Source organism: Panthera uncia (assembly GCF_023721935.1).
Source record: "Panthera uncia isolate 11264 chromosome C1 unlocalized genomic scaffold, Puncia_PCG_1.0 HiC_scaffold_3, whole genome shotgun sequence".
NCBI lineage: Eukaryota > Metazoa > Chordata > Mammalia > Carnivora > Felidae > Panthera > Panthera uncia.
The window spans coordinates 35494943-35522936 of record NW_026057584.1 but is presented as its reverse complement, the minus strand read 5'-3'; the positions used below and the strand labels follow the sequence as shown (position 1 = coordinate 35522936).

The following is a 27994-nucleotide window of genomic DNA, read 5'->3' as shown; positions in this document are numbered from 1 at the left end:
ACTCATTTTTTAACAACGTCTTTTGAAAGTTTCCATTACTCCATTTTATCAGTCTTTTTTTTTTTTTTAATTGTCAGGTATTTCCAGAAGTTCTAAATCTTTCCTTATTTCTAAGTGTGTATATATTGTCCTGGAAACTTTGAAGTTTTAGCTTTTATGTTAAAGGTGTTACGGTGCTTTAGCATCTTGGTCAAAAGTCAACAAGTCATATAAACATAAGTCTATTTCTGGTCTCACTATTTGGCTCCATTAATCTATTTGTCTACCTTTGTAGGAATACCACAGTCTTAATTTCTTCAACTTATATTAAGTCTTGAAATCAAATAGCTTAAGTCTTCCACTTTTGTTCTTCTTTGTCAAGATTGTTTGGGCTACTCTAGGTCTTTTGCATTTCCACATAAATTTTAGAGTTTTTTTAATTTCTACAAAAATTTTGCTGAAATGTTGACTGGTATCGAATTGAATCTACAGATCAATTTGGTAAAAAGTAACATTTAACAATATTGAGATTTCTGATGCATGAACATGGTATACTTCTCCATCTAGTTAGGTCTGCTTTCATTTATCTCAGTAATGGTTTGTAGTTTTCATTGCAGAAGTCTTAAATATATTTCATAAAATTTGTCCCTAGGTATTTGTATTTTTAATGATATAGTAAATGGTGTTTTTAAAATGTCATTTTCGAGTTGTTTGTTGCTAGTATATAGAAATACAATTGAGTTTTATATAGTTACTTGCATATAGTAGACAGCTTCTTATAACCCCCAGTGATGATCCCCTCTTCCGGTATTCATATGGTTGTATCATCCCCTCACTCTATGTGTGGGCTGGACCTAGTATCTATCTCTAACACATAGAACACAGCAAAAAAGATGGGATTTAGGTTACAAAAAGACTGACTTTTGTGTTGCTAATTCTAGCTTGCTTTAATTTGCTTTCTTGCTCTCATGGAAATCAGCTGCTCTGCTGGGATATGTTCAGTGGAGACGATTGTATGGTAAGGAACTGAGGGAGGACTCTAAACATTACCAGCAGAAAAATGGCAGCCTTCACAGTGCATGAGGAACTGAATCCTGCCAGCAACCGTACAAGTGAGATTGCAAGTGTGTCTCTTTCACCTAACTTGTGCCTCAACTTTTGACCCCAAGAAATCATGAAATACTAGATGTTTTTTGTTTTATGTTGCTAATTTTGAGGTAATGTTATGCAACAATAGATAATGAATATGCCACAAACTTGCTTAACTCACTTATTAGCTCTAATAATATTTTTTGCAGACTCTAAGGTTTTCTACATGCAAAATTAAGTTTAATTAAAAGTTTCATTATGTACTTTCCAATCCATATTCTTTTTTTTTTTTTTTTGGGGGTCTGTTTTGTTTTATTGCATTGACTAGGAACTGAAGTACAATGTTGAATAGAAGTGATGATATTGACTATCCTTGCCTTGTTCCCCATTTTAGGAGAAATGTATTCAACTAAGTGTGATGTTGGCTGTAGATTCTTTGTAGATGTCTTCCATCAATTGAGGAAGTTCTCTCTGATCCTAGTTTTCTAAGGGTTTTCATCAAGAGCAGATAATGAATTGTTTCCAGTGTTTTCTCTGCATTTATTAATATGATATTATATTAATTTGATGATTTACATTAATTGATTTTAGAATGTTAAACCAACCATGCATTCCTGGCAGAAACCCAATTTCATCATAAAGTATCATCCTCTTTACACATTGCAGGATTAAATTTGCTAATATTTAGCTAGGGATATTTGCACTAATATTCATGAAAGATATTGTTTCTTCTTTTAATGTCTTTTACTGGTTTTGTTATCAGGGTTATGCTGACCTCATAAAGTGTTTTGGGAAGTGTTTTCTCCTCTCTATATCATAAAAACATAAATTTAAAAAACCAAACAGTAAAGCAATCTGGATCTAGTTTTCATTTGTTTTCAATTTATTAATTTAAGTTGAAGTTGTTAATATGCTTTTCATTACAAATTAAGTCTAATGGATATGTATAGGGCTGCTCAAATTTTCTATTTCTTCTTGTATGCATTTTGGTGACTTTTTTTCTTTCAAGGAATTTTTACATTTTGCATAAGTTGTCAAATGTTTTGGACAAATTTTTTCATAATATCCTCTTGATGTCATTTTAATGTTATATGATCTATAATGTTCTTTTATTCTCAATATTGGTAATTTGTTGTTTGGGTTTTTTTTTTCCCCAGTCGAGTTATGGGCTTATCAATTTTATTAATCTTTCAAGGAACTAACTTTCTATTTAATTGATTTTTCTCAATTATCAGCTTTTTATTTTGTTTCTGCCTTTATCTTTAGTAATTCATTCCTCCTGATTATTTCGAGTTTAATTTGCTTTTGTTTTTTAGCTTAGCTTCCTAAGTTGGTACTTTGATCATTATTTTTAATAGTTTACCCTTTTCAAATAAAAGTATGAACTACAAATTTCCTTTAAGCATGGCTACAATGCAGACTCTTGTATGCTGCATTTTTATTATCATTCAGTTAAAAATATTTTTCTGATTCTTCTTCACATTTTTTTCTACCCCAATTTATCTCTTTTCTCCTCCTAATGTTGTCCGATATTATAAGTCTTTTTTTTTTTTTTCCTTTCCGGGCTTTAGTTTGTATAGATTCTACTGCCTGTCTTCAAATTCACTATTTCAGCAGTGTCTAATCTATTAATAATAATATTAAATCAATAAATGATTTTGGATATTATATTTTTCAGTTCTATAATTCCCATCAACTCCTTTTTTTTATAAATTTTCTTTCTCTATTGAAATTCCCTATTTATTCCTTTATTGTGTGTATGTTGTCTTTTAAATCCTTGGACATATTTATAAAGTATTTTTCCATGACTTCCATCATCCCAATAATTTCTGGGTCTGTTTCTATTGCTTGATTTTCTTTCTGGTTAAGGATGCCATTTTCTTTTGCATATCTTCAGTACATTAGATATTAGACATTGTGAATGTTACACTGTTGAATGCAAGAATTTGCCTTTTTTTTAAGGGTGCTCAACTGGGGAGGGCAGGTATTTAGTTACTTATGAATCTGCTTCATATTTTTAAAGCTTATCTTTAAACTGTGTTAGAATGGGTCTGGTGTAGCTAGGGCCACTTGAGCTCCTTTGCAGGATCTCTACCAAATGCCCTGTGGGTTCAGTGAGGTCTCTCTGTTCTGGCTGGTTTGGATATCAAATGCCTCCCAATCTTTGTGAGCGCCACTAGTTGTTCAGCTCATTAGTTGGTCCACTCGTATTACTTTCTTCCCGGGTCATCTTTTTTTGCCTGGCTTGTGGAGTCTTGCTCTATAAACAGCTCAGTATTTGGTCAAAGACCCAGAGAATCTCCTGTTTAGACTTCTTTTTCTGTCTAGCTCCCTCTTCTTTGTATACTGCTCTGTAAATTCTAGCTCACCTCAAAAGCCCTGAGTTCCAATGTCTATCTCCTGTATTCAGCAAGACTACTGTGCTGTTTGACCTTGCTCTCTATACCACAGTCTGCAAAGAGCCTCCAGGTAAATAGCCAAGTTGATCATGGGGTGATCATCTCATTTCGTTCTCTTCTCTCAGGGACTGTGGTCATATGTTATTTTTATTCAACATCTGAAAACAGTTATTAATATATTTAACCTAGTTTTATAGTTGTTTGCAATAAAAAGAGCTAATTACTTCATCATGGCCCAAGAGTTTTTACTTTTTAATCATAAATATGTTTTAAATGTTATTGAATGCAGTTTTTTCACCTATCAAGGTTATCTTGTGACTTTTCTTCAATTTGTTATGGTGGTGAATTACTTTAATAACTTTTCTAATGATAAAATGTCCTCATATGCCTAGGATAAACTCAACTTGATAATGATGTTTTATTTTTTTAATACTTGCTTGATTTGTTTTGCCAATGTTTTGTTTAGGATGTTTATTCAAGAATGAGATCAGCCTCTATACTTTCATCCTCATACTGTCTTGGATTTTGGTAATCAAGATTATGTTATTCTTTAAAAGACTCCCGGGGAGGGGAGGTTTTCATTTCCTTTTAGTGTTGTAATAATTTATTATAAACTCAGTGACTTAACACAACACAAATTTTTTATCCTACAGTTCTGGAGGTCACAAGTCTAAAATGAGTTTCACTGGGCCAACAGTAAGCTGTCAGTATGTCCATGCTCACTCCACAGGCTCCAGGAAAGAATCCGTTTTATTGCCTTTTCTATCTTCTAGAGGCTACCTGCATTCCTTGACTCATGGTCTCCTTCCAGCCGGCAATCACATCACTCTGACCTCTGTTGTCAGTCACTTCTTCTTTCACTCTGGTTTTTCTACTTTTATTCACTTATAAGTACACTTTATATTGGATTCACATTGGAACTACATAATCCAGGATAATCTCTCGTAATCCTCAATTTAATCACACCTGCAAAGTTCCTTTGCCATGTGAGACAAATATTCATAGGTTCCAGTAGTTAGGACATGGATATCTTTGGTGGCGGGCATTATTCTGTCTACCACAAAAAAGAGAACATTCCCCAGTTTTCTTTTCTTTGAAAAATCTTATGGAAAATTTGGATGATCTATTCCTTGAATATTTGATAAAATTTATCTGTCAAATTATATGGGACATGTTTATGGATAACTTTTTAAAAGAAACATAGCCAAAATGTATGTGTGCATGTGTATGTATGTTTTGTGTTTCTGTGTATGTTTCAAAATAACCATAAGAAAATTATTACTAAGAATATGATTATTACTTTTAAGTATTTCTAACCATAGGACATATCTTTCCATGGTATACATATATACCATCTTCCACCAAAATACAATGTTTTAAAATCTCTTTAAATAGTTTTTTTCTATGTAATTAAACCACCAACTAAAGATATAGTTGGGTTCTTTTGTCTTTTTATATTTCAGAATTCTTATAATTTTGATTTAATTTTGCCTTGTAGGGGCACCTGGGTGGCTCAGTTGGTTAAGCATCTGACTTCAGTTCAGGTCATGACCTCGAGGCTCCTGAGTTCAAGCCCTGCATTGGGCTCTGTGCTGACAGCTCAGAGCCTGGAGCCTGCTTTGGATTCTGTGTCTCCTTCTCTCTCTCTGCCCCTTCCCCATTCGCACTCTGTCTCTCTCTCTTTCAAACATAAAAAATAAAAACATTTAAAAAGTTAAAAAAATAATTTTGCCTTATAATTATGTAAACATTTGTATTGTCCCAATATCAACACTATAAAACAGGATTTATTCAGGTAAGTCTAGCTTCCTGACCGGTCCCCTAACCTTATTTCCTTCTTCACCATGTAAGTAATCATTTTCATCAGTTTTTTTGGTTTATTATTCCAGGGTTCTATTTTTAATGTTAGCAATGATGTATATGTATGCATGTATGTATATTAGTTCGTAATTATAGAAGTATATGTGATTATGTGTATTTTTTTTTACATAAAAGATTGCATGGTAAACACAGTGCTCTAAATTTTACTTTTCTTACTTTTTTCTTACTAACACTATATTTTGGAGACCACTTCATCACTATAGGCAGAGAACTCCCTTAAGATTTTTTTATAACCTCATCGGACTCATTGTGTGCACGTACCATGTTTTTTTCTTTTCAAATAATTCCGTATCTTTGGACATTTGAGTTATCATAGTTTTGTTTTGTTTTGTTTTTTAACAACTGACAATCAGTTTATTAAAAAAGTTGATTTAAGCATCTTTGCTTTGATGGTGACTTCAGCCTCAACTCCTGGCTCAATACTGATGGAAGTAATCTGTTTAACAATATCAGAAAGACCGTGCAGATCAATGAGTCACTTGTGAATCCTTGTCTAAAAATGATTCCAGGTCTTAAAACCTTTACCACAAGGAGTTTTTCTTCTACTGATTCTTGGAGTCTTTAGGCATCCATACTGGTCCTTTCACTTTGAGATTCTTTTCCTTTGCACCTCTGATCAAGTCAGCACATACCTTCTCCAAAGATTTTACATTGTGTCTTGTTAGAGTAATTCTAATTCGATGAATCGCCACCTCTGGTGCCATGGGTGTCTTTCCGGGGTCTTTAAAAGTCATGACTGCAGTGCAAGTTCCTGGCTGACTTGTTCCTGGGGGAGAGTGAACAGCGGGGAGTCAGGAGCAGGAGCATGTCTTCAAAGCTCTGTTGTAGCTGTGGCCCCCGTCTGTCCTCAAAGTGGTGAGTTATTTTAGTTTTTGTCTAATAGTTACTCAACAAAAAACTTTAGGCATATGTTATTTTATATTTTTCTAGTGTATTTTTATTTCTTAATTTTTTTTGAAGTTTATTTATTTTGAGAGAGAGAGAGAGAGAGAATCCGAAGTAGGCCCCATACTGTCAGATCTCGCCAACTGCAAGATTATGACCTGAGCCAAAATCAAGAGTTGGATGCTTGACTGACTGAGCCACCCAGGCCCCTTGCTAGTGAATTTTTAGTATAGCTTCCTAGAAGTGGGACCACTGGTTCAAAGAGTTAGTACTTTCCTGTACATCCACAGAATTATCACAGAATATCTTGTCAAGTTTTTTGGATCATTGCCAGTATGATAGGTAAGAAATGGCTTTGCAGTATACTTGTTGAACATCTTTCCCTAGGTTTTTTACAGTTACTTTTTGTGTTTTATTTAAGATGGATAAAAGTATAGGGGTGCCTGCGTGGCTCAGTTGGTTAGGTGTCTGACTTCGGCTCAGGTCATGATCTCACGTTTTGTGAGTTTGAGCCCCACATCAGGCTCTGTGCTGACAGCCTGAAGCCTGCTTTGGATTCTGTGTCTCCCTGTCTCTCTGCTCCTCCCCTGTTCATGCTCTCTCTCTCTCTCTCTCAAAAAAAAAAAAAAATGGATAGAAGTATTATCTATACTTTTCTATAGGGCTAATGGCATTTTCCTTTAGTTTTTAGATATTAGATATCAACAACTTTTTGTGATATAGATTGCTAATATTTTTTAATTTGTCTTTTCCCCTCAAAATATCAAGTCTCATTCTTCTACCTAACTTCTTTTAATTTTTTAGTTGGACTTACTTTCTTTTGCCACCTACCAGTAATCATCAAGGCAACACTTCCATTAACTTTTAGTTCCCCTACTTAAACAGAGGCTCTTGAAAATTACTGTTTTATTATAAAATAATGTATACCTAGAGTAAAAAATACAGAGAGACATTCTTCTGCAATTCTGTTATCCAAACATAAATATTAATACTTTAAAGTATGTGTTTCTATTTTCAAAATATAGTTTTACAATGGTAGATACATGTCATTATATATTTGTCAAGACCCATAGAATGTACCATAATGTACTGTAGAATGTACCAAGAGTAAACCATAATGTACATTATGGACTTTGGCTGATAATGATGTATCAGTGTAGGCTCATAGATTATAACAAACATACCACTGTGGTTCAAGATGTTGAGTGGGGGAGGCTTTGTGTATGTGAGGGCAGGGGATATATGTGAACACTGTACTTTCAGCTCAGTTTTGCTGTGAAAATTGCTCTAAAAATAGCATATTAAATTTCAAAAATATACGTACATTGTTTTATGTAATATTCATATACTGTTATGGCCAATCTGCCATTTTCATTTAATAATGCTTTATGTTGTATAGGATTCTATTTTATTGTTTTTTCCACTTAGTTTTTATCTTTTACATTGCAATTGAACGTCCTTATAACCAAGTCCATGATATTTCCTAGTAAAAGTTCATAGAAATGAAATAATTTCTCAAAAGAAATGCACATTTTAAATGCTTGTGATATTTATCATCATCTCTCATAAGGGTATAATAGATATTTGTTAACTGAATGAGTGAAAACTGGTAGCTTTTTGTGAGGAGGGAGGAAGTGAAGAGTCAGGACAGCTGGCTTTCACTTATGAGGGCACCTGGTACTGAAGAGACAGTGGGAGAGTGAAATTGCAAACATTTTTCAAACCACACCCTACCATCCCATCTCCCAACGACACCTGGCTTTTCTCCAAGGGGGAGAATCTCAAATGTTAGGCAGCTGTGGAAATGCTTGTGTTATACCCCTCCCCCACTGAGCCTCACTGCCTTATGGGACTTGTGATTCTGTGACAGAGAATATAATGAAGAAGCAAGGCAAGTATATCTGACTTTCTGAGGCAGGAGATTCAACTAGAGAATTTCAGATTTTCAAAATGAGGGTCAAATTAGAAGGGGCTTGGTTATCTCTGAGCCTGCATGGGGCAGTAGAAGGAGCTGAGGTTTCAGGCAGAGCTATGTCTGGGCTCACTTCTTGGTTCTGCTACTAACCATCTTTGTGGACGTGGCCACCGGACTCTTTCTGGGTCTCAGTGATGTCAACTGTTCCAATCAGCTTGTGAGGACAGAGGGAGTATAGAAGTACCCCTTATCCACGGTTTCACTCTCTGCGGTTTCAGTTACCTTCAGTCAACTGTGGTCTGCAAATATTAAATGGAAAACTCCAGAAATAAACAATTCATATGTTTTAAATTTCATGCCATTCTAAGTAGCATGATGAAATCTCATACCATCCCACTGGGGATGTGAGTCGTACCTTTGTCCCACGTATCCACACCATACACACTACCTGCTCATTAGTCGCTTAGTGGTCATCTTGGTTATCAGACCACCCACCTGGGTATTGCAGTACTTGTGTTCAAATACCCCTTATTTTACTTAATAATAACCCCAAAGCACAAGAGTAGTAATGTTGGCAATTCATGGCCAAGGAGAAGCCATGAAGAGCTTTCTTTGAGTGAAGAGATGGCAGTTCTCAACTTTAGGAAGAAAAAGCAATCATATGCTTAGGTAGCTAAGATCTACAGTAAGAATGAATTGTGTGTGCTAGTTTTATTGTTGTTGATCTCTTATTATGCCTAGTTTATAAATTAAACTTTATCATAGGTATGTACGTATAGGAAAAAACATACTACATATAGGGTTTGGTGTTATCAGAGGTTTCAAGCATCCACTGGGGGTCCAGGAACATATCCCCCACAGATAGGTATGTGTGTCCAGGGCTTAGCACATCTGTTGCATAGTGAACGTTCACTAAATATGTGATCCCTCCTCCTTTCTGTAACCAGAGTGCCCGATGATATGGACGAGCTGAGGTGTGATGTTCTTTTTCATGGTATACCCCATTTGTAGTTCCCTACATATAAAAACCCTGCTTAGGAGCAACCTGTCCACAGAATGACAGTATCAGCCATCCTCTTTCATCTCTGCCACCAAACCCTCGATACTACTTTTGTGGGACTCTCTTCCCTGGCCTAATCCAAGCTCTCCCATTCAGGGCACCAAAGACGTGCTGCCCCTTCATGGATGGATATCAGCTGCCATCACTGCTCTCTGCACCTCCTACCTGCCAGTATCGCCAGACTTCTACACCCCCTCTGCCCAGGAGAGTACCAGCCCCACACCCTCTAAAAACTGAACCCAAATCCCTGTTCCTTTGTCCCTGGATCAGCTGGGCGTTCAGCTGGTATTCCCAGTTTGAGCTCCAAGAGTGTTCTCGTGATCATGTGTCTACAAGTAGTGGGGAAGTTGATCCCACTGGCCCCTGCCTTATTTTGTGACACACAAGTTGACACAATAAGAAGCCGCTTTAACCATGAACTACCTGGCTCCTAGTTCCTGTTCTGCCACAGTCTAGCTGGGGCCCTTGAGCCTAGTCATTTCACCTCCCTGTGCCCCAGTTTCTGTATATGTAAAAAAGAAGAGGTCAGATTAAGTAATAATTCCTCTAGTTGGGCATTCATCATTTCCCTATGCTATTCTTTTATATGATGGGGAGAAAATAGTGGCATATGTGTGATCACAGTCTCAACTCTTGGGCTTCTAGTGTAGTAGAAACACAAATGCATCAAATCCCTTAGCCCTTGGGGTGACCCAGCAAAGCCTCAATTACTTGTCAATGACAGACCGAGGTTTCTTTCACATAACACGATGCAGTGATGGGAACAACAAGCAACTCAGCTTTCACACATTGCCCAGGATCGTCTCATTTTTTCATCCTCATGACAAGCCTGTGAGGCTGGTTTTGTTCCATGTAATGCATAAGGAGAATGAGGCCTAGTGGGATTACATACCCCATAAGGTTACCTACTTAGTAAATGTGGTCTGACTTCAGAGCCCATGCTTTCTGCCTTGGTGTGTGCTACTCAGTGATTTCCAAGCTCTCTTTCATCTTTATGATCCTGAACAGACTTTTTGGGCACTAGCCTGGGAACCCTTTCTGGTGGTGTTTTGATGGGTGAGCATGTTTAGATGGCCTAACAATTGACTTTCACATGAAAGGTTTAAAAAAAAATACAATCCAACTAAAATATAACCTGTGGGTATGGGTGTAAAAAAACCAACAAATCAAGCTTTGTTATGTTTAGCTACACTCACAGCTACCATTTCTGCTCTCCCGCCTGCTTACTTTCTCAGCTCTCAACCATATCATCTCCATCACTCAGCCACTCTTGACTCCTATAGCCATGGTGAAATACCCTCCCTGCATCCCCACCCACTCTGCACACACTGTCAGGCATCACAACTGAGCTGTTCTTCTTTAAAATTGCCTCCAAGGGGTGCCTGGGTGGCTCAGTTGGTGAAGCATCAGGCTCTAGATTTTGGCTCAGGTCATGATCTCACGGTGGTGAGATCGAGTCCCAAGTGGGGCTCTGTGCTGGGCGTGGAGCCTGATTAAGATTCTCTCTCTCCTTCTCCCCTCCCCCGCTCTCACTCTTACTTTCTCTCTCTCTCTCAAAAAAAATTACCTCCAAAACCTGTTCTGTCTTCCAAGGCTTCACTGCTGCCCCTCACACCTCCCCCATGGCAGCAGCTTTCCAGGTCCTGTGCTGTGCTTCCAGCTGGCCAGGGAGTGTGATTAGGGCGTATCAAATGGACAGCAAGAACCAGGTCAAGAGTAAGGGATAGGTTTCCTGAGACCTGAAGCCCTAGCAACCTCCAAGACTGTGCAGAGAGAGGTCAGTGCAAAAGTGATGCCAAATCCAGGGTGTCAGCAATGCAAGCAACTATCTCACCTTGAACAAAGACAAGGGGAACTTTCCAGAACTGCCTCAGAACAGAGGAAATGATGTTCTGACCATCCTGGAGAGAAGAAACGTGTTGGGAGGATTTGAGTAGCTCTCTCCCTCTGACATTGGTGCAAGCCAACCCCATCTCAGGAAAGATGCCCTTCTGGGCCCTTCTGGGCATGCTCATCCAACATAGATTTGGGGCAAGGAAAAAGGGCTGGGAACAATCAGAAAGGGGGATCTGAGGACTTTGCTATCCTTCAAATCTAGAATCCGAGAAGCCTTACTCTCTTTCAGCTTCTGCCTTGAGCCCTGCAAGATTGCTTATTGCATGTCTTTTAATCCCTGCCCCCTTCCGAGAATGACTTTGAGAGCCTCTCTCTATTCCTTGCTATCAAACATAAGGAGCCCTTCACCTCCCAGCACTCGAACCAGTATTACAGCTCTTTGGGGCTGTGGGGTTTGTGGAGAATGGATTCCCAAACAGCTGCAGGGCAACTACAGCCTCTTAGCAGACTGCCTAGCACATAGAAAATTTGTTGAACTAAATTACTGAAACAAGGCAGGCAGAAGGATTGCATTTAAAACACCCTGGAGCATATGTTCCCATGAGGTGCTGGGACTGCAGGCTTCACGGAAACAGCAGCAGCCAACATCTCAACCTGGCAATCAGAAAAGAAGATGTTGAGGGGACCCAGAGGTCACAAAACAGAGATACATAGAAGTCCTATAGACTGAGGGCTTGTGAGTCAGAATTAAGCCTTCTCAGACACGCCCCCAAATCCTAGCGATTCAGAACTGACAAATTCAAGGCTCCCACGTGACCATTCCCCACCCACCGCTTGCCCCAAACGTTAATTGTGCACAAGTCTCTGTCACCGAGCCCTTAAACGACCTCAGGATCCTTCTCAACACAGTACTTCAGGAAGCCATTAAAATCAAAAGGTCGGCAGTTGGGATAAAACTTATCTGCCACTCTTACGTAACATGTCTCTCTCGTTCAAAGGTGAGGAAACTGAGCTAATGACGTTTACTGAATTCTCCATTCCCCTTGATTATTTAGTAAAAGAATTCAAAGTAGCACATAGAACTTTTTACTCCTTTCCCAGTGCTCTTTCTAGTAACTAACTCTGAACCTGGAAATGCCCATTTGCAATATTGTCTTGGAAACTTAAGAGATTTCCCAACACTTATGACTCATATGGTGTCTTATGAACGGCTATCTAGCCTTCACCTCAAAATAGTGGAAATGTAAGTCAGTGGTGACCATGGCAGGTTAGATGTGAACTTGGGCATAATTCTTTTTGTCTCCATTTCCCATGTTTTGCCTCTCTCATCATTTCTCTAGGGGAGTCTAGCAGCTGAACTCAAATGACCGTATAAATGGCAAATGCCTATAAGAGATAAATGCTGAAGCAAAACAGTCATGTTTGGGGGCATTTTAGGATCGATTTCTGTTTCTCAAGCTTTTTGCTTTGTAGCAAGAGCATCTTTTGAGCGTATTTTGCTCTCTTTGATTGTTCATCTTCTCATAAGGGAAAAAAATCTTAATAAATCTTTTGTCTGTTTTGAATTCTATAGATTAAATTTTTACCATGCTAATATACTATAATGCTGAAAGAAGATAATTATGCGGTAAAATTAAGACATTCTGCAATTATATCTTGTAATATCATTAATTTCCAGATGCACACAAATTATATCTACCTCAAGAAGAATGGTAATTTCCTTTGTTTCACTCACAAAAGCAGGTAATAACAATCTTTCTCCTGCAATTATTTTAGACAAATTTTCCAATTTGTTATCTTAGACCTCTCAGAGCAGTAATGATACATTATCTCAAGTTTCCAGTTTTACTTTTATCATTGTATCACTAATGATCTTTTAGATTGAAAATGTTGTTTTCTTTTTGAAAAAGCATTGACACTTATTGTCATATCTTTCCAGCCTCTTCATAATCTTAGGAGAGAAATCATTAATGGTAATGAATGAACGGGCTTATTGAAAAAATTATGCCATAGATAACATGTCCCCATCTATGCTAACACGAGATCTATTTCATGCAAGACATATAGAGAAAAAATTAATGGCACAGAACAAAAGAGCTTAAAGAAGCATCCCATGAGTAGCTTATAAAGTTATTCCAATCTTTATTAGAATTTTGTATTCACACCAAATCAACAAATATTATTAAGCACTAATTCTATGCAAAACACTGTATCAGGGAGTAAAAATGTCAATGGGCCCTCTAAGAGTGCATAGACTGGCTGGGGAGATGAGAATGAAAGAAATCAGTATGGAAGAACGAGTAGCAATAGAAAGCAAGAGGTCCAGTAGTGATACAAGACTATTACCAGGTGAATCTTAGAGAAAGGAATTCTGTGGGCTCAGAGGAAAGAAAGCACATGGGGTTTGGGGTTCCTAGAGCAGGAAAGAGATACATGGAACTAAATATAAGAGAAAAGACCCCATGGCCAAAGTAGAATTTGATCAAGTAAGCCTTCTCCGTGAACTCATCTTTCATTGTCATCATCTTTCCACACCTCACCAAGACTCACCTCATCTGGCCTTGCTTTATTTCTCATTTCTGTTTTCTCTTTGCAATATCACTAACTCTCATGGATTCAATAACGTTATGTCTTAAATCTCAGTCTCCAGCAAATCTGTGTCTCTCCACTTGGACTTTGAATCCCACTATGCTTCCTGCTTGCACTGATACCTTTCTTTCCACCCCAGTATGAACAAATCTTGTCTATCGAGCCAGTCCAGTTAAGTGCAACCTCCAGGAAGCTTTCTCTTGACCCTCTCAGTTGGAAATTATATGTCCCTTCAAGTCCTACAGCACTTTTTTTTTTTTACCTCTACCATGAACTACCCTTATTGTTTGCTAAAAAACTGAACTATGGTTATTTGCCATCATGATTTCCTCTTTAAGCATATGAGTATCTATGTTTCCACCACCAAAAGAAGTAGACCCAGAAGCCTAATTTGTACTATATGATCTTACCCTCCTGGCCATAACTGATTCTGCCATAGGTGGATACCTGTCTCTGGTTGGGCAAAGTCAATTTTCTTTCCCAGCAGTTGCAACCTAGAGAAGCAAATGAGTTTCTACTGGTTCTTGAATTTAAAATACATTTGGAATCAAACAACACTTTCAATAGCATATAATGACAAGGTACAGAATGGAAGAAGACAGTTGCATAAGGGTCTATTATGCATAATATATAAAGAACTCTTACCACTCAACAACAGAAAAACAAACAATTCAATTGAAAACTGGACAAAAGATTTGAATAGACTTTTTTCAAAGATATACCAATGGCCAACCAGTATGTGAAAAGATGCTTAACATAATTAGTCATGAGGAAAATGTAAATCAAAATCATAATGACATAGTACTCACACACACTAGGTTGGCCATAATAAAAAAAAAAGGAAAAAAACAAGTGCTTGCAAGGATGTGGAGAAATTAGAGCCCCCACACATTGCTGGTGACAATGTAAAATGGTGCAGCTGCTGTGGAAAAAATGTTGGTAGTTTCTCAAAAAGCCAAACATAGAATTATAATATGAACCAGCAACCCCAGTCCTATGTACATCTTCAAAAGAATTGACAATGGGTATTCACACAAAAACTTGTACATAACTGTTCATAACAACATAATTAATAATAACCGAAAAGTGGAAAAAACCCAAATGTCCATCAGTGGATGGATAAACAAAATGTGGTATATCCATACAATGAAATGTAATTCAGCCATAAAAAAGAATCAAATATTGACACATGCTATGACATGGATGAATGCTGACAACATAATGCTAAGTGAAAGAAGTCAGACACAAGAGACATTGCATGATTCCATTTATATAAAATACGCAGAAGAGATAAATCCAGAGAGACAGAAAGGAGATTGCGGTTGCAGGAGACTTGGAGATGAGGGGAATAGGGAGTGACTACTTAATAGGTATGGGGTTTCTATTTGGGAGAATAACAGAGTTTTAGATCTTAACAATGATGATGGTTGCATAACATTGTGAATGTAATTAATGCCTCCAAAGTGTATGCTTTAACATGATTTAAATGATAAATTTCATGGTGTGTGTATTCCTAAAGTTATTCCAATCTTTACTCAAATGTATTCATACCAAATCAACAAATGCTATTCCATGCATATTCCATGTGTATTTTACCATAACAATAACAAAAGACATTTAGAACAGTTGGTTGACTTTGTCCATTATATTCATGAAGAATCAGAAAAATCCAACCCACAAAGAGTGAATGATGAAGCAACTGAGCAGAGAGAAATGTGAAGCCTGAGAACAGGAAAGAGAAGTTGCTCCTGTCCTTCCAGAGCTGGCCTCAGCCTTCAAGAGGCTCACGTGGATTTGCAGCCTTGGACTTCTACAAGCATCTGAAATTCCCTCTTCACAGTTCAGTAATTTGAGGGGGTTACTGCCACAAAGAGCTAGTAAGACACACACCCTCCCCCCTCCCCAGCTCCTTAAGGGCATGGGCTGTAGGATAACTCATCTCCACTGTTTTGCCCACAGGGCTCACATAGCCTAATACCCATTGTTTAACTGGCACACAGTATATGTGCATTAAAAAGAAAGAAGGAAAAATAGATTCAAAACCAACACAGGCCAAAAAAAAGTAAAAAAGCCCCAAAACTTTTTGACCTAAGTAAAAACAGACCTAATGGAAGAATTTCCTCCCATTTCTCATAATAATTTAAATCAGGTTGCTTAGTAACCATCTTCCTTAAAATGGTACATTTATAAAAAATAGTGTTTTTATAAGAAGCTGTGGATTTCCAAGCCAGATTTTATAACCTCATGCAGGCCCATATGTCTTTTTTCCAGGCCAAATTCCAACTGGCTTGCAGAGGGATATGCATGCTGAAAAGCAATGCTGAGAATGTGGAGGGTCAGGTCGATAGGGGAGGAAGAATTTCAGTGTAACAGTAATATCAAAGGGTGCCTTGAAATGAAAAAAGATCTTGATTTTTATGCTGTATATTTATTTTCTTGGAAAGAAAATCATTGGATAGTATTGGCCAGGAGTGTCATGCCCATGACTTTCTGGTGTTCCTATCAAGTCACATGAAGACATGTCTAAAGATGGCAGAAAGGAACTCTTAATCATTTGGATTTTATATGAAAACTCCCAAGCCCTGAACAAAAACATGACCTAGGAGATACAACCGTCTTGTTATTTTTCTCATGTAATGCAATTTTGGTATTCATTCTCAATTGTGTATCATAATAAGAATTACCATTTAACATTATATTATTGCTACATTTGTATAGTTCTTACCAGTTTTCATTGATCATCTCCTAAAACAGGATATCTTGAATCAAAGAATGAAATAGGATGATGGTGTTTGTTTAAAAAAAAAAAAAACTTATCCTAACCAATTTTTTGGTATCCTCAGGGCAAAAAGTGTATCTCATTGCATCCTTTCTGAGTTATGGCTCCTTTCTGTGCTTGATTCGGAACAGAGGCAGACACTGGAAGAGAAAACACTCAATCTGAAAACATCCTAAATCAAGGAACTCAAAAAGTCAAGTAGGCAGTCCTCAATTGGAGTAATTAGCAGAATAGCCCATCTAATGTCGAAGTGCCAGCAGGTACCAGAACCACATCTTGATTATTACACTGTTTAAATGCACTCATAGCAAAATAGTGTACTACAACTAAAGAGCCCCTGGCATTTTCTAGGTCTGCTTCCCCCCTAAGATTCCTGTTCAGTCATTTTCCCTGGGGTTAAGATGGCTGGACAGTATCTCTTTGGGAACAATATGAATTTCAATAAAATCATAAAAGGACACGTTTGAGGAGCTCAGCTGTGCTTGCGTTTATTAGTTAAATAATTTAGAAAAACTTCTTTCTGCTTGACATCTCCTTAAATTGTATGACAGGATGAATTTGTCATAGAAACTGACAGGTAGCATTCTAAGTTGTCTGTCCCTGGTCCCAGCATCCAGCTGAGGTGATATGTGTGTGTGTGTGTGTGTGTGTGTGTGTGTGTAGTGAACAATGGGGTTACCTACATGATACAGTTATACCAGGAAGACTCAGCTCAGGGGCCACTTTAGCCAGAGGAGCTCACGATGGCCCCTCCCCAGTGCCACTGTACCTTGCTCTGGCCACCAGCGGTGGCAGCGGTGGACTCTAGAGATGGATAGGAAACTGATGGCCCAGTGACCCAGGAGCCTCTTCTAGTAGTTATTGCAGCCTGGCCCAGAGCTCCCAGCCCAACTCTACAGACAAATTGTTTCAGAACAACCGCTACCTGTTCAGCATGGAATCAGGTACTGTCGGGGGTTCAGAACCTTGTAATTAATGGCTCCTACTCATACTGCTTACCAGTAGTAGTCACACCCAGATATAAAAAGTTAGGCCTATCTCGCTGAATTCCTTTGTATGTACACTACGTTATTCCAGATGAAAACACTTTTTTCTCCCTCACTTGATAACAAACCACTTCTGAGATGAAAGGCACATACTTAGAATCCAGGAATGGCAATCCCAGCTCTATCTAGCTGTGTGGCCATGTGCATGTCGACTTCTCTGCGTCTGTACTTCCCTATTTGCACAATGACACATGTATGCCACATGATCTCTAAGTTCCCTTCCAGCTCAAAATTCAGTATGAATGGAGTTTAAGTCACTAATATTTCAGTGGGATCATAGAATGATAAAGAGGTACATTTTGTTTTTTAGGGTTTGAGTTCCTCAATTCATTAATTTATAGTACATTTTCTTTTTTTTTTTAAATTTTTTTTTTCAACGTTTTTTATTTATTTTTGGGACAGAGAGAGACAGAGCATGAACGGGGGAGGGGCAGAGAGAGAGGGAGACACAGAATCGGAAACAGGCTCCAGGCTCTGAGCCATCAGCCCAGAGCCTGACGCGGGGCTCGAACTCACGGACCGCGAGATCGTGACCTGGCTGAAGTCGGACGCTTAACCGACTGCGCCACCCAGGCGCCCCTATAGTACATTTTCAATTCGGTTGAAACTCAACTTCAGTTCCACTAAGAATTTAAACACTTGAATTTTTTATGTTTATTCAATTTGTGATATTCAACAAATATTTATTCAGTGTCCACTGTGAGCTAGGTCATTGTGTGAGCTATGAGTTAGAGATAAATGAGGAGTGAGGCATGGCCCCTGCCCTCAGAAAGCTCACAGCCTAATATAGGAGAATTAAGCCAGCATTGTGTTGTGTGCCAATTAGTAGGTGCCCTGAGGATGCAGAGGAAGGGCTTAAAGAGTCGGGCAGGCAACGATATCCAAGAGAACACCTGAGCGAGACAACCATGAGCAAGACATGAGAGAGACAGAGATGCGGAGTAGTTTGTGCAAAGGCCCAAGGGTGAAAGGGAGCATGACAGCTTGGGAACTGTAAGTAGGGGCTGGAGCCTAGGGACTGAGGACTGGAGATAAATAAGGCCGAGGAGGTTTGGCATTATCACTATTTAATAAAGCAAATTACAAATCAGAAAAAGACAATCAGAACCTCGATGATGTACTATTATACTCTCAACACATGGGCAACAATTTTAAAGGTGGACAATACCAGGTGTTGTAAAGTAGAGCAATTGAATCTCCTACATGTTGTATGTGGCGAGAATACACACTGGTACAACCACTTTGTAAAACAGTTTTGAGATCATCTATTACCAGCAATTCTAATCCACTCATCACAGCATTGTTTGTAATACCCAGAAACAAAAGCAACCCAAATGTCCTTTAATGAGTGGAATAGATATGTTAGTTGTGGTAGGGTCATGTAATGGAATACTATACAAGAACAATGTAAACTATTTATAAAGATGTGCAATAATATGATTGCCGGGGGCACCTGAGTGGCTCAGTTGGTTGAGTGTCCTACTTCGGCTCAGGTAATGATCTTATGGTTCGTGAGTTCAAGCCTAACATCAGGCTGGTGGCTGGCAGTGCAGAGCCTGCTTTGGATCTTCTGTCCTCCTTTCTCTCTGCCCCTCTCCCACTCAGGGGTCTCTCTCTCTCTCTATCTCTCTCAAAAAGAAATAAACATTAAACGATAGTAATAAAAATGTGATTTCAAATCACAAACTTAAGGCTGAACGAGGAAAAAGACACAAAAATGTATATAGTATTATTCTGTTTATATAAAGTTGAAAAACAGGGGAAACTAAACTTTCCTCTTTAGGAACTCATAATATAAAGCTATTTTCTATTTTATATAAATCTAGTTTTAAAAGGAAAAATTAGGGGTGCCTGGGTAGCTCAGTCAGTTAAGCATCCAACTCTTGATTTTGGCTCAGGTCATGATCTCACAGTTTCGTGAGTTTGAGTCCCACATCAGGCTCTGCACTGATACTGTGGAGCTTGCTTGGGATTCTGTCTCTCTCTCTCTCTCTCTCTCTCTGTCCCTCACCTGCTCGCGTGCTCTCTGTCTCTCTCAAAAATAAATAAATAAACATAAAAAATAATAAAAAAAAGAAAAGAAATTATCACAAGTCAGGGTAATGTTACCTCTGGGAGAGGAAAGGGGTCTGTGATTTGGGAAGGGCTGACATGGAGTATTTTCTATAAAATTGTGTGTTACACTGGATGTTTATGTTATGTACTCTTCTCGTTGCCTATTACATTGCACAATGAAAATCTTAAACAAAAAAGGAAACACTAGAATCAAACATGACCAAAAAAAAAAAAAAAAAAAAACAAAAGAGGCAGAACAGGAGGGAAAGGAAAAAAGGAAAGAAGGTTAACATATACACTTAGTAGCCCTGATTATATTTGGGGTATGACAAGAGGGTCTTGGTGCAAAGATATTCGGGAGGAATGTTTGTCTCCATCTTAAGAACAACCCATTGTCTCCTCCCTCAGCCTGAGTGTGAAGTGGGAGACCACAGCCAAGGACAGAGCAGGAAGAATGACAAATAGAGTCAATCCCTTTCCTACCACATGTGCTTTGTGGGTTTCTTCCACTTCTCCTGGAAAAATCTGTTGCTGATCTCCTGTGTCCCTTCACCCTGCCTTGTAAGTGTAGACAGGGGAGACTGTTGCCGGGAGAACGTTCTCAGGCCTTTTTCTATTCAGTTCTCTGGCATCTGAGGCCGACCAACCATGGGGCTCCAGGCCACTTACTCACATTTTCCCACTTTCTCTGCTGTATTGTTGAAAGCCCTTTCATATTTTTCTCATTTGATGCTTCAAACAGTCTCCAGATGTGGGTAGAGCAGGTATTGTTATATTCATGGAAGAACAGCCTCTAAGCAAAATCCAAGGTCACACAGCTTAGACTAGGATTTGGGCCCCCCATTCTGAATCCACTTCAGTGTGCTATCTTACTGGCTCCACATGTCACCAGAATGTAGGGTCCAAGTCCCACACCCCAAGGTCAAGTGGCTCTGCCCATTTGTGGGAAGTGCTGAAAGCCCAGAGATGCTATGGGGGGAAGTTGCATTAACCCACATATTAAAGCACTAAATGACAAAAACTCTAATCCCCCCCAAACTTTTGAGTTCAGTCTAAATATGTCAGTAGAGCTTGCTTTCTCTGATGTGAACTTCACACACTTTCTTCATTTCACAAAGCACTAAGGAAACAAAGGATTCTAAGGCTTGCCAAAGGTTTTAGCCCCTTCATTGTTTTATCTCAGAGAACGAGGGAGAAAGTGAGAGATTCTCCTGTGTTTCAAAGATCTAATTTTGGTGTGAAAGAGTAAATGGCTCAAAGCCAACACCTTTGAAGCATGTGGTAAAGAATGAAAAAGGAATGGACAAGTAGAAATCAATACTTCTTTGCTATTATCTGTCAATGCAGGGAAACCAATCCCAAATGTGCATTTCTTTCACTATTTCAGTTGCTTGTAAATATCATACAATAATATCAAGTTTGGGGACAAATCTTTCAGTTTTATAACATCATCTAGGAAAATTTTCAATATTTAAAATTTCTTTGTAGCTGTGCTTGACTTTAAGAAACATACTGCTAAAATTGTAACTGGTGAAACAGATGTGTTGGTAGATGCTCATTTGTGTTTCAAAATGATTCTTTGCTTTACAAAAAGATTCATTGATCACATACAATCTTTCTCATAGCTCTCACATTGCATTTTGAAATTGGATTCAGTGTCATCCTAAAAAAAATGTTATTACAGTCTCTTAGGAGCCATCTATTACATAAAGTGAGAACCATTTATATATTCATTTGATTACAAATTCAACAAAGTCCTTTTTAAAAATACTTCAGAAATTACTCCATCACTTTCTTCTCCTTGAAGTCTAAAACCAGCTTGTGCTGTCACCAAAGAAAAAGAAATAAGAATGTGGTGAACCCAATAGTCAAGCAAATGTCTTAAGTCTTTTCAAGAGATAAAAATCAAACTAGAATTCTTAATTGCAATAAAAATCAGAACAGTGGCTATAATAATTGATTAAAATGATCATTTTTATAATTTATAATAACTGCATCCATTTAAGTTCATAATTTATTCAAAATGTCAGGCAGAATTAGGGGTAGCCCTCTTATAACTCTTATAGTCAATTTGAACAAAGATAGCAACATTACTGAATTTTTCAATTTGAGCATATATTCCACCAAATTTTCCATATGAGCTACTTTGCTGGCCTCTTTAAAAAAAAATTTTTTTAACATTTATTTATTATTTAGAGACAGACAGACACAGAGTGTGAGCAGGGGAGGGGTAGAGAGAAGGGGAGACACAGAATCCGAAGTAGGCTCCAGACTGAGGTGTCAGCACAGAGCCTGATGCGGGGCTCAAACTCACGAACTGTGAGATCATGACCTGAGCTGAAGTCGGTTGCCTAACCAACTGAGCCACCCAGGTGCCCCTAATCTGGCCTCTTTAAAACCATCCTCCAGACACCAGTACCAAAGCCATGGGCACCTTCTTCTGAACACCTCATTTAGAAAACATGGAGCAGAAGAGACAGAAATGAAGAGCTTTGCCAATAGATTTCTCCACTGAGTGATGAATCGCCTTCTCTCTCTAAATTTTAGTTTCTCTGTCCATAAAATGGAGACAATAACCAGGCTCCCAAAGTTGTGAGGATTAAATACAATAATAAGCAGAAAGCTTTCAGCACACCACCTGGCACAAAGTGAATGACAGCTGTTGTTCTTTGAGCTGGGGGTTAGGGACCATGGGTTCTACCAGTAGCTTTGTTGCAGCTAGCTACATGGCCTTGGTAAGGTTGACCCCCACCTTTTGTAGGCCTTAATTTCCTCATTGCGGCATGGAGCTGTTTTGGGATCACTAACCCAAATGCCTTCAGAGATCAGGCAATGAATATACATGCAGTAGACCAGGTGTAAGACAATTGAACAGGTTGGAAACTGTCTGAACTTTGGAGTTCTTCCCAGCCTATGGCATTTAAATTCTGAATTTGTTAAATACACCAACTTGCAACATTTGGGGGTCACTCTGTAATACCCTTTTCAGCTCTTGCATTCTTTTCCTCTTCTTTTCCATGTTCTTCCTCTTCCCAAAATCTACTCCAGGTGGATTTACATAGTGAAGCAACTAGTGGGTCAACCCAAGAGGTTGGTGATTTTTGAAAGTAACCCTGGTGTCTTCATTCCCTCCACAACTGTTCTCCTATTTTCTACCTCCAAAAACTCATTCATAACCTTCCCCACACATATACCGTTTCCTGAAACTATGACTTTGAGGGTATAGTTCACATGAGCTATGTACACATACAACTGTCTGCTAGACTACCTCTCTGTGTGCTTGAAGAGGGAGATGACATGTTTTATACGTTTTGTTTGGGCTCCACACTCCATGGACATTTAAGCCATCATAATGAAAAAGAGTGCCACACACGTTTCCATTTAAAGGTATCCCATTTCAGGCTCCTAGATTTTTCTTGGTTCCCTAAGCAGACAGCATAATCATATGCTTCATAAGTCTATAACAAATAAGGCATGTTCCAAAGTGCTGAATTCTTTCCCCTCTTTTTGCTCCCCATTCAAGGCTTAATTGATGCAGAACAATGACTTAAAACTATTTTTTTTCCTCATGGGTTATCCACAGAATGAGTACAAACAATATATAGTAGCAACATTCTGGGCGCAGAATATACCAAGAACATCCTATGCCTACAGAAAGGAGTAAGACACAAAGATGAAAGGAGCTACCTACTTCTTTGAGGCTTTGTTCCTTGAGAAAAATCATTTTCCTATCCCTTTCATTACCTCAGAGATGGAGGCAAATGCTTTAAGAGGGGTCATATAATACTTTGAAAGGCCTTTTGCCACAGTGTGGTTATTAAACCCTTGGGAAACAATGGGCTTCTCTGAAAGTATATGGAACAGTTGTACCCCCTGAGAGTCATCTTGGATTGGAATGAAATAAACTGGTTACTCTAGAGAGCAAAATATGATTGATTAGGGCTTAGAACCAGTGGTGTTTGGGTCTCTCACCTCTGGCTCTTTCTGACCTATTCTGTAGTACAACAGAATTCAGGTTGAGTCTTTGAAAAGCTCTCTGGCTTCTAGCTATAATGTAACATATGGTAAAATGAGCTCAACACGGAGTTATGTTTTTCTTTTCTTAATCCTCCCAGTAAGACCAAATTCCAAGAATGGGATTGAAAAAAGGAGGCGGACAGCAGAGAAATACAAGCAGGCTGTGGAAGTAAAAGCTACATTAAGGCTTTGAGACTGAAAAATCATGGAAAATGCGTATTCATGATGAAGAAACAGAAAACCCCGGATGGTCCCCTCCCAAGATATTTGTGTTCCTTTGCCCAGTCCTGGGAAGTTAGGGCAATCTAAGTATTTGTTTAAATACATATAAGTAAACGTGGCTTATTGGTCCAGGGGGAGAATACTAATGTGGCTCTCCTAATACTATACAGGAGAATATCTAAAACTTGAATCATCTCTTTTTTTTTTTAACTTACTCCTTAAGTCATTTTCTATTCTGCAAGATATTTCTACAAGTCAAGCCAAGTCTGTAATAGGGAAAGGCCTTGAAATAATTCTTTCTCCCTTTTTCCCTGTGGTGCTGAAAGTTCCCAGTCAGCTCTACAGGCTACTTAGTTAGCAGGGTTCTCAACAGGCTCCGGCCACAACATCAAGGTTTTCCCTCTCTCACTGCATGAGAGGGAAGAGTAAACAATATACAATATATGGGGCTACCGGTAGTTTGGGTACAAAGGACAGTAGAGTGGAGGAAGCAGAAAATGAAAGATTTCGAGCCACGAAGGGGAGGAGCACCTGTCCAACCACATGGCTCCCGGTCACATGAAGCTTCATGGCTTCCTAAAGCCCCTGCATTATGCACATTTACTGAGAGCTTCAGCTTAGACATGGCTCTCCATTGCACTCAATTTAGAGTTTAGGAAGTAAAGCTAGTATCCAATATATCAAGATTGATCACTTTTTGAAGTCTACAGAAGAAAGGCACTTGAACCTTCACATTTATTGTTTTTTTGACTCTGAATACACATTTATTGATGTCTGGCAATTGCAGTTAGTTATAATATTTTAATAAAGAACTCTGTTTTGACTTTTAAAAATCAATATTAAAGGAATCATGTCTTCAGGATAAATTCTCTGGGATAAGATAATTGGACTAAAAGATATGAGTGAGTGCCTTTTTGTCTCTTTGGGTTCTTTTTGCTAAACGAGGTTTCATGAAGACGAGAGCAATGTAGCATGCCCGCGGCTGGGCGTGAGGGCACCAACTTCACCAGGACGTTGTCCGCACTGGATTTTCATTTCACTTTTAAGTAAGTATAAAAAGGCATTTCAAAGTTACTCTACTTTCACTGCATCTTAAAGTAGTTTTAAAGTAGTTTTATCTCATTAATTTATACCAATAGGAAGAAATTGGACTCCTTCATAACAGCGTAAGTCTCCTTTCAAGATCTAATTTTCTCTACTTGTGTAGTCAGTACTAAATTGGGCTATGGATTTAAAAATGAAGTATGGTATTGAGGCAATTATCCTTCTACCCTCCGCTCTATTTTAGGAAGGAAAACAAAAAAATTTTGTTGCCAGGAGCAGTGGTAACACTACTGCCATCAGGAAAACTGGCTATGAATTCTAGATATTTCACTCATCAGCTCAATGGGCATGGTCAAGTACTTAACCTCTACCCTCAGTTTCATCTGTTGCAAAATAGGCCTACTATTTGCTCAGTAATTCACAGGATTTTTTTTTTGTCTTTTTTTTTTAATGTTTATTTATTTTTGAAGGAGAGAGACAGAGTGTGAGTGGGGGAGGGGCAGAGAGAGAGACACAGAATCCGAAGCAGGCTCCAGGCTCTGAGCTGTCAGCACAGAGCCCCATGCAGGGCTTGAACTCACCAACTGCGAGATCATGACCTGAGCCGAAGTCAGACGCTCAACCGACCGAGGCTCAACCAACTGAGCCACCCAGGCACCCCTCACAGGATTAAGTATTGAATGGAATGATAACTGTAATGGTGCTTTGAGAAGTAACAGTTATTTAAAACATTATAAGAAGTAACAAATGAATAACAATAAATAACAATAACCCAGAAGTTTGTCAGTAGGAAAGTTGCTATGTGAGAGAGGAAAGAAGGTCAGAATCCAAGAGGGAGAGCTTAAAAGTCCTAGCAGGAAAAAAAATTATTAACAAGATAACAATCCCATTATTTCCTAAACCTTTTGGGTTTTTCTAAAAAGACATGCAGTTTTCAACTAGATTTATATGTGGTGTCAAAGCTGCCGAAGAAGGTCAGTAAATATGAATCAAATTTAATGTTTATCAGTCAAAAAATTTTTTAAATGAACATATTTATACATGATCCATTGACAGATGAGATCCACAAATCCTCCCCCAAACAGAGGTGTATTGGGAGAGCAGTATCTGTTGAGGTGGCTTACATTATAAATGATAGGTATTAGATTTTCTGATGCTATTGCATTTTTTATTTCATTTTCCAATTGGTGCTTAAAACTAGAAAACATTGAAAAGAGAAATTAGCAGGCAAATTAAGACAAATAAAAGGAGAAATATTCCAAGTTTCTGGCTTGGACAACTCATGATTAAGATGTCACTTCTCCCCCAAAGTGATCAATGCAACTGTGATTCAAGAGATCCTATTACTTTTTTAAAGTGTTTATTTAAATTCCAGTTATGGAACATGCAGTGTAATATTAGTTTCAGGTGTACAATATAGAGATTCAACACTTCCATACATTACCCAGTGCTCATCACAACAAGTAGGCTCCTTAATCCCCATCATCTATTTCACCCATCCTCCCACTTACCTCCTTTCTGGTAACCATTAGTTTGTTCTCGAGAGTTGAGTCTGTTTTTTGGTTTGCCTCTTACTCTCTCTTTTTCCTTTTGCTTTTTTGTTTTGTGTCTTAAATTCCATATATGAGTGAAATCATATGGTATTTGACTTTATCTGACTGGCTTATTTAGCTTAACGGTAATACTCTCTAGCTCCGTTCACGTCATTGCAAATGGCAAGATCCCATCATTCATCTTCTTTATCTACTCATCAATTGATGGGTACTTGGGCTGTTTCCATAATTTGGCTGTGATAGATAATGCTATGGTAAGGGAGCATGTATCCCTTTGAATTTAGTATTGTTGTATTCTTTGGGTAAATACCTAGTAGTACAATTGCTGGATCATGGGTTAGTTCTATTTTTAACTTTTTGATGAACCTCCATACTGTTTTCCAGAATGGCTGCACCAGTTTGCATTCCCACCAATAGTGCAAGAGGGTTCCCTTTTCTCCATAACCTTGCCAACACTTGTTGTTTCTTATGTTGTTGATTTTAGCCATTCTGACAGGTGTCAGGTGATACCTCATTATAGTTTTGATTTGTATTTCCCTGATGATAAGTGATCATCTTATCATGTGTCTTTGGCAGTCTGTATGTCTTCTTTTGGAAAAATGTCTGTTCGTGTCTTCTGCCCATTTTTATTTTTATTTATTTTTAATTTTTTTAATGTTTATTTATTTTTGAGAGAGTGAGAGAGAGAGACAGAGAGACAGAGCATTAGTGGGGGAGGGGCAGAGAGAGAGGGAGGCACAGAATCTGAAGCAGGCTCCAGGCTCTGAGCTATCAGCACAGAGCCTGACGCGGGGCTTGAACTCACGAATCATGAGATCATGACCTGAGCTGAAGTCAGATGCTTAACTGACTGAGCCACCCAGGTGCCCCTCTTCTGCCCATTTTTAAATTGGATTATTCATTTTTGAGGTGTTGATCTTTATAAGTTCTTTATATGTTTTTGATGCTAACCCTTTATCTGATGTGTCATTAGCAAATATCTTTTCCCATTCCATAGGTTGCTTTTAGTTTTGTTGATTATTTCCTTCACTGTGCAGAAGCCTTTTATTTTGATATTGACCTAGTAGTTTATTTTTTAAATTTTGTCTCCCTTGTTTCAGGAAACATATCTAGAAAGAGTTTGCTATGGGAAATGTCAAAGAAGTTACTGCCTGTGTTCTCCTCTAGGATGTTTATGGTTTCAGGAGACACCCTATCTCTTTGTGTGTGTCCACGTACATGTGTGTGCAAATTGACAAGTTGATTCTAAAATGTATATGGAAATGCAAAAAGCCTAGAAAAGACAAGACAATTTGAGTAAGAAAAAGTTGGAAGACTTACACTATCAGATTTCAAGACTTATCCTAAAGCTAAATAATTAAGACATGATGATACTGGTACAAGGATAGACAAATGGACCACTGGAACAAAATGGAAAGTTCATAAATAAACCCCCACATGTACAGTCATTTAATGACAAAGGCAACATTGCAATGCAGTGAAGAAAGAATGATCATTTCAACAAGTGGTTGCTGGAGGGGCGCCTGGATGGCAGAGCCCACTTCAGATCATGGGTCCCCTCTCTCTCTGCCCCTCCCCTGCTTGCATTAGTCCCCCCTCTCTCTCTGCCCCTCCCCTGCTTGCACTCTCTCTCTCTCTCTCTCAA

General features: G+C 38.4%; 1 long non-coding RNA gene and 1 pseudogene across 1 annotated transcript in view; both read right to left on the bottom strand.

Moving 5' to 3' along the window:
- Positions 1-5144: 5144 nt before the first annotated feature.
- LOC125911317 (40S ribosomal protein S20-like) lies at positions 5145-6621 on the bottom strand (annotated as a pseudogene).
- Positions 6622-7012: 391 nt separating this feature from the next.
- Positions 7013-27994, bottom strand: part of LOC125911316 (uncharacterized) — an 83396-nt gene continuing 62414 nt past the window's right edge. Inside the window, exon 3 of the long non-coding RNA XR_007454310.1 lies at positions 7013-7913. This is a non-coding gene — a long non-coding RNA (uncharacterized LOC125911316). The remainder of the gene's footprint in view (positions 7914-27994) is intronic.